Below are 10,319 nucleotides of genomic sequence, written 5' to 3' on the forward strand. Positions count from 1 at the left end.
CCTGTTACACTAGGATGTAAAACTAATGGCTCTTCCACCTCAGACATCCATTAAAGTGTACAGAACAGCAGCAAGTTACAGTTACTTAAGCACTTGAGGTTTGAGAGGCAATGCTGCAATATGGATCAAGATATTTTCTGGGAATTAGGTAGTTAAAACATGTACCTAGTACTTTTTAACCCCTTGCTAGATTTAAGCCTTCCCTTGTTTTACAGAAATGGACCACTACCTTGCTGTGATCTTCATCTACCTTACCTTTCCACAGTACAGCTACAAAGCACAAAGTCCAGCTACTGCAGTGACAAAGGGTCTCCAGAAGTAGCTTTTGAAGCTGGGCAGCAACACAGCAATGCTTTTTCACAGGAAAACATGTCTGCCTGGGCTGATGTTTCTGATCTGAACCAATTCCTACAACTAGGTACACAGCTATGGGCAACTATTGCAGAGAGACAAATGCCCAGCAGAGATTTTTCATAGGCTAGTACTGCAGGAAGACAGCTGTTCCTGGGGCTACAGAGGCCAGATGTCCCACATCTGTTGTGGATTTTGAATGGAGTCTCCCTTCAGAGATCCACAGACATGTTAAGAGTTACCAGCATTTGCACTGTATGACCATTCTTGTGGATTTTAGATCCTGGATTTTGATGTTATTAGTGAAAGTTACTTGCAAAGGTACATTGTCAAGCACATTCCACCTTGACCTCCAGATCATATCCTGGAAATAGCAGAAAAGTAACCTATATCTTCTCCCAGCAGTCATTCACTCCTGGAACTCCACCTAGATACAGCATGCTATTTCTAGAGCTGGATCTCCCTACCTAGTGGATGTTATGACAGAGCAGTAGCTTCTGAGTAGAGTCCAAGTGCTGCCATGAAATCCAAGTTGAACAGTGTACCTTTCACCTAGTATAGCTCCTAATGGGGGATTCAGAGTTCAGAAGGACACTGCCTGTTGAGTTTGCTTCAGGCACCCTGCCTGAAATGTTTGTAATACTTGGATGAAAGACAATTACCTGAATCAGAGAAGGGGAGAGTGCTAAATACAACATAAAATTTGAATTATTTAGATGTATTTTGAGGGGGGAGAGGAATGTACAATTAAAATATTAAAAAACACATCCAGAAAGTTACCCTGGCACTATGTGATAATTCTCCTGTGTTTTACACAGGAAAAACTCAACTGTCTCTCTAAGACAGTGCATTCCAACTACCATGAGCAGCTCCCTGCATGATCTTCTGCTGGAGCACTGAGGGGAATAACCAAGCACACATGTATTCCTCTTGCTCCCATATGTCACTACCAAGAGTCTATTGCCTTCCATCACGAGTCTTCCCAGGCTAAACCATGCCTTTGACTCACCAACTCTCCACCAAATGCTTTGTAACGGCGAGGCCACGGCCTGTTACCTGTTTATTGGTGTAGTAAATGTTATTTCTAAAATGAACTGATGAACATGATGCCATTCAATCTTTCTCAAAGGAGATATGATACTTTTTTTCAGCTAAATAGTAGGTTGGAGCATAGAAGGAGGGAAAAAAATATTTTAAAATCTGGTTATTATTTATCTGAAAACTAATGCAATTCACCAGAGCTAAAAGAGGCCTTGGTGTGATTGGACTCCCTTTAATTAAAACAAAACTCCCCACCACAGATGGTCAATATTCAAGGCAAAGCTGTCATTGTTGGCCATCAGCTAAAAAACATAATTTAAGAATACCTTCTGTAAAAGGTGTCAAGTATTCAGCAGGTAATGACTTCTGATAAATAGCTTTTTTTGTTATTTACACTCTTGCTTGGGGTGTCTACCCTAAGTCAGTTGAAGTCTGTTGAAACTAGTCCATTTCTTCTGTAACTAGCCCATTTTTCCTAGTTAATAATTCCAAGAAAATAGATCATGATAATGGCTGTAATTAAAAAAAAGTATTTCAGTATTAAATATGCAACATAAACAAAGAGAAGCCTGCAGCAATGTTTTACAGCTATATAATTATCTCCTATAAATTAAACTAAATGGTCCCCTTCCCTATCATTTAACAGGATAAGACAGGAAAGACAGTTTTATTGCTGGTCATTATTTTTTAGTCCATCAACACTGTTTATGGTGACAGAGTTGCACAGCTCTAAAGTAACATAGCAATTCTTCTGTTGTACCATGTAAAACTGACCTCCCAAACAAAATAAAGGAAGAAAACAGTACCTGGCCTGTGCAGAAGCAGAGCAACGTAAAATTAATTAAAATATAAAGCCACAAAACTTCTACTTTTTTTTTCTGATTTTACCTTCTTTTTCTCCTCATAGTTCAAAGTAATTCAAAGGAAGTAATAATCGTCTCTTAATCTTAATAAATTGTCTTAATTGCTGTCCTTTTCTTCCTGTATTTTATTCAAACTTTCTAATGCTTCAAAATATCCTACTTCTTTTCTGTGCATATAACTCATGCTACCATAAAGCCTCATATAAGCCTCTATTTCCTCAAAGAAAACCCATTTCATCCAGCTTTTTGACCCAAAATATCTTCTCAGGATAAGCTTGAAAATATACTATAGTCTTTCTCCCCCAGTCATATTTTATGGAGCAAAAACCCAGGAGTACTGACTGGATGGACTTTTGAATTCCTTGTATAAAACTGACTTTTTATACATGGTATGGTAGATAGTCAGCTGAACATGAGCCAGCAGTGTGCCCTGGTGGCCAAGAAGGCCAACGGCATCCTGGCCTCTATCAGGAATAGTGTGGCCAGCAGGAGCAGGGAGGTCATTCTTCTGCTGTACTCTGCGCTGGTGAGGCCGCACCTTGAGTGCTGTGTCCAGTTCTGGGCCCCTCAGTTTAAGCAGGACGTTGAGGTGCTTGAGCGTGTTCAGAGGAGGGCAACAAGGCTGGTGAGGGGCTTGGAACACAAGCCCTATGAGGAATGACTGAGGGAGCTGGGGTTGTTCAGCCTGGAGAAAAGGAGACTCAGAGGTGATCTTATCGCTCTCTTCAACTTCCTGAAGGGTAGTTGTAGTCAGGTGGGGGTTGACCTCTTTCACCAGGCAGCAACTGACAGAACAAGAGGACACAGTCTCAAGCTGCGTCAAGAGAAATATAGGTTGGATATTAGGAAAAAGTTTTTTACAGAAAGGGTGATAAAGTACTGGAATGGACTGCCTGGGGAGGTGGTGGAATCACTGTCCCTGGATGTGTTTAAAAAAAGACTGGATATTGCACTCGATTCCATGATCTGGTTGAGGTGCTAGGGCATGGGTTGGATTCGATGATCTTGAAGGTCTCTTCCAACTCATACGTTCTGTGAATTCTGAGTATGAACGACTAAAGAAGCAGTTGCAATATGGGAAATATTTAAGGTGTTTTAGCATTATTATAGTGAATTATCTCACAATGAATGCAAATTTACTTATCACTTGAAGGTGATTTTATCACAGGTTAAAAGCATTCAGAGGAACCACTAATATTAGAGTACATTGCAGTGAACCTCTATCTTTTTACCTGGGAGATAAGAGCTCCTACCTCTGTCTCACAATTACCCTTCCACCCCAAAAAAAAACCTAAAAAACCAAAGTACTACAAACCACAAACAAACTACTCTTTAAAAAGGTTTATAAACAGCATTTTCATGTAGCTGACATAGGGAAACTGCTCTAATGAAGGCTATAGTACCCTACACTTGTAGGGTACACTTATAGTTTTTTGCTTCCCATATGCAATTAGAAAGTAATTTTAAATTACATTAATTTATTTGGCATATATTTGGTACTCTTCTATGACTGCACGACTGAATACCAACTAGGTTTCTGGCACAACCAGAAGAAACAAGAAATATTACACTTCAGAGCATGGTTAGGGTTGAAACAGAGCACAAGCAGCATGTTTTATTTGCTACTGTGAAAGGCAAGCTCCTCTATGCTAAACCTTATTCTCTTGGCAGCTAGTTGATAAATAACAAAATACTCCAACAAATCATTCTTTTACGTTTGCTCAAAGTGAGCAGATCTGAAAGGGACAAAAAGTTGCTATTACTACAATTAAAGAGCAGTGCAGGGGGAAGGAAGAAGCCCAAATTTTGCAACTGGCGACTGGCCCCTCTATCCAGGGTGTCCAAGCAGCCACCAAGAAAGAAGCCAGACATCTTACCTCTGACGAACACATAGATATTTTTAGCTGTGTAGTGCAATCTGAAATTTTTAAGTGCATTGCAACAGGCAAGTCTCTTTCTGAAAGCAGTGAGAGGCCCTTCAGGAACCTCTGACAGGAAATTCCCCATCAACGTGCATCTACCTCCATCACCTGCGGGAGTCCACAGGGATGACATGCACAGCCCCAAATACAGGCAGACCTGGACAAAAAGGACTGTGGGTAAGAAACACCTTTGATTTATGTGATCCAGGGATCTGTTGACTGATTACACAAAACAGAACCTTGTCCGGTTCAGACAAGGACAGTTTAAACTTGAATGTGCCATTTTATTTTCCAGCTTTATAAGAAGATGTTTTTTTTCTGTAGCCCATAGATCTTTTTAAACATTGTGACATTTTAAAAAGGGGTTTCAAAATGCTGTTACTGGATTATTCTATGGGTCTCTGAATTGTACCCAGGAACTCAAACTAACACTTTTTTCCAGCCCTCTTGCAAGGCAAGTTGTTGACAGGAGGAGCAAGCACTCTTGTGACCTTTTAAAAGTTTCACATTCATAAATTGCAGCCCAGACCCCCAAGAAGCCTTCAGGCTAGTCTTGTTACAAGAAGACAAAGAGTGGAAAAAACCTAAGAGCAGTGGAGCATGCTGAAAACCAAAAGCTACTGGGACTTGTTAGTGGAAGCAGTGTATGCCATGGACCTAGCCAACACAATATAGCAAGAAAACTTGTTGTGGTGCCTCTACTTAATTTCCTCAGAGGCAACGGGTGCCATCTGTTTGCTTTAAGTTTAATCCTATGTCACTCAGCAACGTTTGAATGCTGTGGGTTAGCACAGAACACTCCACACTGAGCAATGCAAACATGGGCAACCACCTTAATAGGTGTGCTGTGGGAACACTGAGTCTCGTCAGCAGGATCCAAGCACCATCCTCTCTGAGCAGGGATAGCAAAAGTGCAGCCTCATCTTCAGCAAGGGCTGTCTGACTCTCAGGAGCAGCTGCAGGGAAAAATCACTCCCTTGGCTCCTGATCTAAAAGTCCCTTGGCTCCTGTCTCTAAAAGGTGCTGATGACAACAGGGTGTCCAGGGCGAGAAAAAGAGACCGTGTCACCGTGTTCCCAGTAAGGGTCAGATCTGTCCACACATGCATGGATTTTATATTCTTGGCTTCTCCTCCAGAATTCACAGCTGACACTAGTTATTTCTAGGAGTTGTTTCTCTCCAGAAGGAAAAAGCAAGGGTGGGGGAAGAAGATGGTTGCAATTATTTAAATAAATAGGATATAAGCAATTGGTCTTATTAAAGAAATATAAATAATAGGCTCAGCCTTTTGACATCTTGTGTACTTATATGGATTATGACAAGCTCAGTTCCAAACAATTAATTTCATGAACGTACAATTTGATTCTACATGATAGTATGTATACCTAACTTGTTTTCTTTTTTTCTTTTTTTTTGAGGGGATTGTATTGCATAAACACAGTATATAGAAAAGGCAAAAAATATCATCAAAAGTAGGATTTGTGGCTCACTGGCAATGTTTACTGAGTTAAAAGGAAGAAATTTCTTCCATTCTGTCGATTTCCTTGTAGTTCACAGATTATAATTGCTTTTGTCTCTAACTGAGTTCATCTAGCTCTGATTCATGACTGCTGCATTACTAAACCAGCAGAAAAAGAAATGTTCAGCCTTCCCAGTCACCTTCCTTTTATGGATAAAAACAAATAGAGGAGTACTTATTTCAATCCACACAAGATCAACACAAACAAAGACAAGCAGAAAAAGACAGTTCTGAGGGAATGACTGGACACAGATCTATGAGGAACATTGTGTGTTCCCCTGCACCAACATCTAAACAGTCACTGGCAACTTGCCTAGATATTTTGTACATTACATGTCTGTCAAATAAATCAAAGATCCAGATGTAGAATCTGGCAATGATGACATTCTGCTGGTGTCTTTCAACAAGTCAGCTTGTGATTAGGATACAGAGAAGCATAAATATAATGGTTTTTAATCAGGTATGTTTTTTCAGGCATAATTTTATTATCAGAAAATTGACATATATTTCCCTCAGTTCATCAAAACAGTACTTCAAAACAGTGCTTCAAAAACTTATTTTCTTTTAATTCTTTTTAGAGGAAAGGTTCTAAGGAGAAACATCACTCTTAAATCTTGGAGAACATTCATTCAGTTGTGGCATCAGCCTTCCCAATATCACTTCCATAGAATAATGAGGAGGAAATTGCAAAAAGTTTTATATGAATGCAGGTTATGAAGTTTAAATTCTTACTTCTGAAGTGAAAGGAATGAAGCATCCTATATGGTAGGTACACTGTAAAAATTAAGGGACACAGCTTATCTCATGCAACTTACTAAAGATAAATTATATGGGTGTGTTCTTGTTTTTCGCTTCTTAATTGCTTTATCCCAAATCTTAGAGTTCTGCAACCAAAACTGCAGAATGCTCTATTGGTCTTGCATCTTCACAGATCCAGCATGGTACAACTAGTGCACTCACAACTGCTCTGCATGTCTAATAGATGGCAGGCTGACAGCACACTGGTTATATCATTGAGCCCACAGATCAATTTTGCAGAGACTGGGACTGGTTCAGAGGAGCTTCTCTAATTCATTAGTAACATATTAGGTAATATTAAGAGAATTTTTTTTTTAGAGCAAAACATACTTTGCAATTACTGAAAAATATACTACATGCAGTTTTGTCCGATAACTCCCTGTGTTCCAGAAAGCTGAAAGTCTTACCAGACAGCCTGTGCTCAGTTTTCTGACACCCACATCATCTCCTAATAGACACTGCTCTAATTTCCATTGCTCTCTAAAGCAACTGATGCTCTCACCAATGAGCTATTTGTCCTGTCACTCTGGAAGGGCACCAGTGATGTCCACCACCCCCAGCTTAGCACTCAGATAGAGAAAAATAGGTCATTTAATGCAGCTAAGGCATAGGCAACACTGGATTGCTGCTTTGAAAATGTGTTTTTCCTGCAAGCCTCAGACACTGCTGTGCACAGAAACACTCTTCCTGTTTACTTAAGAGGAGGCTGCTGAAGCAAGGAAAGCAAGTCTCCTGTATGCCCTGTGTTCATGTAACCTGTTTTCTCAAAGTACTGCAATTTCCTGTTGAGTTACCTAGAACAGTGGTCATTGAACAGATGACAACTGAATCTTACAATGTGCAAGGACATTGTTATGTTTCTAATGCAATGTTTTGCTGCCTTTCTCTTTGGAGCCATGAGTGGAGTGTGTACAGTCCATTTATGAAAGAAAGACGTTCCAGAGCTCCATCCTAATACCTCTTAATGCCTGCATGAGGAAAGTTTAGCTATGGTTAACTCTTACAACATATATGACTTCACCTTTTTGACTTAACAAAAACTATAGTTGTAGTCTTCCATTGAGTAGGGACACACTGGTGCCCATCTTTTCCTTTGATTCCTTCTTGGATTTTTTTCTTTGATTCCTTCCTTCTTCCCTCTTCTTAGAGAAGAAATCTTAAGAACTAAGTAATATTCATGATATTCATTGGAAACCCACTTTTCAAGAAAAAAAAATGCCTAAGAAAGTCTCTCTTACTGAGAGTATTCCATGTGCATTGGACACAAATAGAGACAAGCTAGAACTCAAAATCTATAATTTGCTGTCTGAGTTTGCTCCAGTTGACCAGTGTCTTTGAAGAGTATATTTATAAGCAACACTTATAGCTCGATGCGGTTTAAATGTCATTATCTAATCTAACTGCTGCAGCCATAAACTACCTCAAACAGCTACCAAAAATTTCACTTTATAATTTCTACTAAGCATACATTTTTGCTTGTGAATCCAGAGTATTTCTTCTGCCATGACAGTCTTAGCATGCAGCAGACTTAGTATTTGAAAACCATCTTGGTGATCTCATTTTTCTCTTCATAATATATTAAGAAATTTGAAGAACACTTTCTCACCTTTACCTTCTCTACTTTTTTCACTATGATCTCAGTAGTCTTCAGACTTCCAAAGCTGTGCAAGCTTTTAATAGAAATATATTCCACATACTTTCCATCTCCCACATCTTATAACATGACCATAAAGTGTTAAGAAAAGCCTCAGATGGTTCTGGATTTGAATGAGCTTTCATGTGAATGAAACACACAAAGAGCACTTGGGAAGGGATTCTTTGCTAGCGAGAGCTACTCAATTATTTCCTTCAATATGGTTTTTCAAGTCCTTGTGCTTCCTTTTAAATAATGGAAGACCAGGCAATTGCTATAATCAGGAACACATTCCAGCTATTCTAGCCTAAAATACTATGTTAAGTAACATGACAGGAAGGAAATTAAGATTTCATTTTAAGATGGTTTTCAAGCAAATAAAAAAAGACACCAGCAATCTATTTTCCATATTTAAAATGCTTTGGTTCTTCTACCATTTATGAATATTAAAAACAATCCTCTGATGGCTTAAAACTAGAACTTATTTCTTTACAAAATAAATTTGTTCTACACTTTATTTTATGTAGAGGTATATTTTTAAAATATCCATTGAAGTTAGCCTGGTAGAACACAGATTTTAGAAGTCAGATTAAAAAATTGCATGTTAAGCTTCCTAATTTCCTGGGTTTATATATTTACACATCACTTGGATAAACACTGAAAACAGAATCAATGGATTAATCTATTATTGCAGAGGTTCTTATACTTATTGACCATTTCAACTTCTTTGGTATGTGTAAAGGAAATTTTGGAGGTAAACTTGACAGATTCACATTTTCCTTTATTTTATTCTGTGCTTTCTAATGGTATGGCCAGTATTGGTAATTTTTGCTTAATAAATTGCAAAGCAAATCTGCACATATATTTTCTCACTTCTTTTCCCTTTACAAACCATATGTTTGAAAAGTTTCTAAAAGCTACATTATTAAATTAATAGTTTTTTACATTGGAAAACAAAAAGATGCATTAAAATAATAGGCCTTGTAAATGGCACAAGCCTATTTTTGTTTTATGTATTATTCTGTCTGGGAAAATGCTTGGACTGTGGGAGCAGGAACACAGCTGGTGTGTGCATACCAGAACACACAATTGCTGCTGGAGTGAAACTATTGTGTTTATTGTTAAAGACTGGGACAATGCCAGGACATCTCCAGATCAAAATCCTTGCAAAACTTGCTATGGCAGGAGCTTCCCTGCAGCCCGGGCCCAGCTCTCCAGCTATTCTGACAAGTTTTGTTCCTAGCCTGCTGTAAACGAGAAATCAGAGTAGAGAAGCCACGAAAGAAGTACAAAAACCCCTTCTAAACGTGTTGTGTAATGAGCTTGAACAGAGGGCTTACTGCACAGAAGCTGAGTCGTATTTCTGTAACCAATGCTAGGTTTCCCTTCCCCAGCCCACTTCCCCACCTTATTATTATGATTGTCTATATAATAATAATAATAATAATAATAATAATAATAATAATAATAATAATAATAATATATTACATTTTTTGTTTTTCTGATTCTTCTTGTGTCAGCCCTGACATATCCCTTCACTGCCTGGGTGATTGAGAGCAGCTGTTTATAGCAATCATCTTGATATCACATAAGACTGAACTTCCCACCCCTTCTCAGAAACACCAGCACAGAGCAACAACATTTTAAAAACTTGACAATGTCATTGCCCTTTCATGGACTGTATTATTTTTTAAGGAGAAGCAGCAGGACAAACTAAATGTGACTGCAACAGGACACTGTACAAGCACAGGGCAAATAATTCATTATCATACCCTCTTGAGCCTTCAAAAATGATAAGACTGGTCTTATTCTTAACTTGCAGTTGGTGAGGAAGTGATGCACCCCAAACTCATTCTGCTGCCTGCAAGAGAAATCAGAAATAGTTAGTTGCTGTAACTCTTAGCAGTCTGCCAGGCAAATAGGTCAGTGCTCCAGACATGATTGGGCTGCTGATGGGAGTAGGGTGCCAGGCTGGACTTTACTGCTTAAACAAGCACAGCAGAAGATACAACTTCTCGTCTGGAAGACAGGTGTGGGGATTTTGTGTCTTAGGTATAATCACATAAAACAGATACACCTTGTGTAATCCATACTTTACTAAAAAAGAGTTAAAAGTTAGTTGAAACAAAAAAAGAAAAAAAAACACAAATTAAATTAAAATCCAAAACCGACCAACCAGACAAAAGAACCCA

This window comes from Anomalospiza imberbis, chromosome Z, assembly GCF_031753505.1.
Source record: "Anomalospiza imberbis isolate Cuckoo-Finch-1a 21T00152 chromosome Z, ASM3175350v1, whole genome shotgun sequence".
Taxonomy (NCBI): Eukaryota; Metazoa; Chordata; class Aves; order Passeriformes; family Viduidae; genus Anomalospiza; species Anomalospiza imberbis.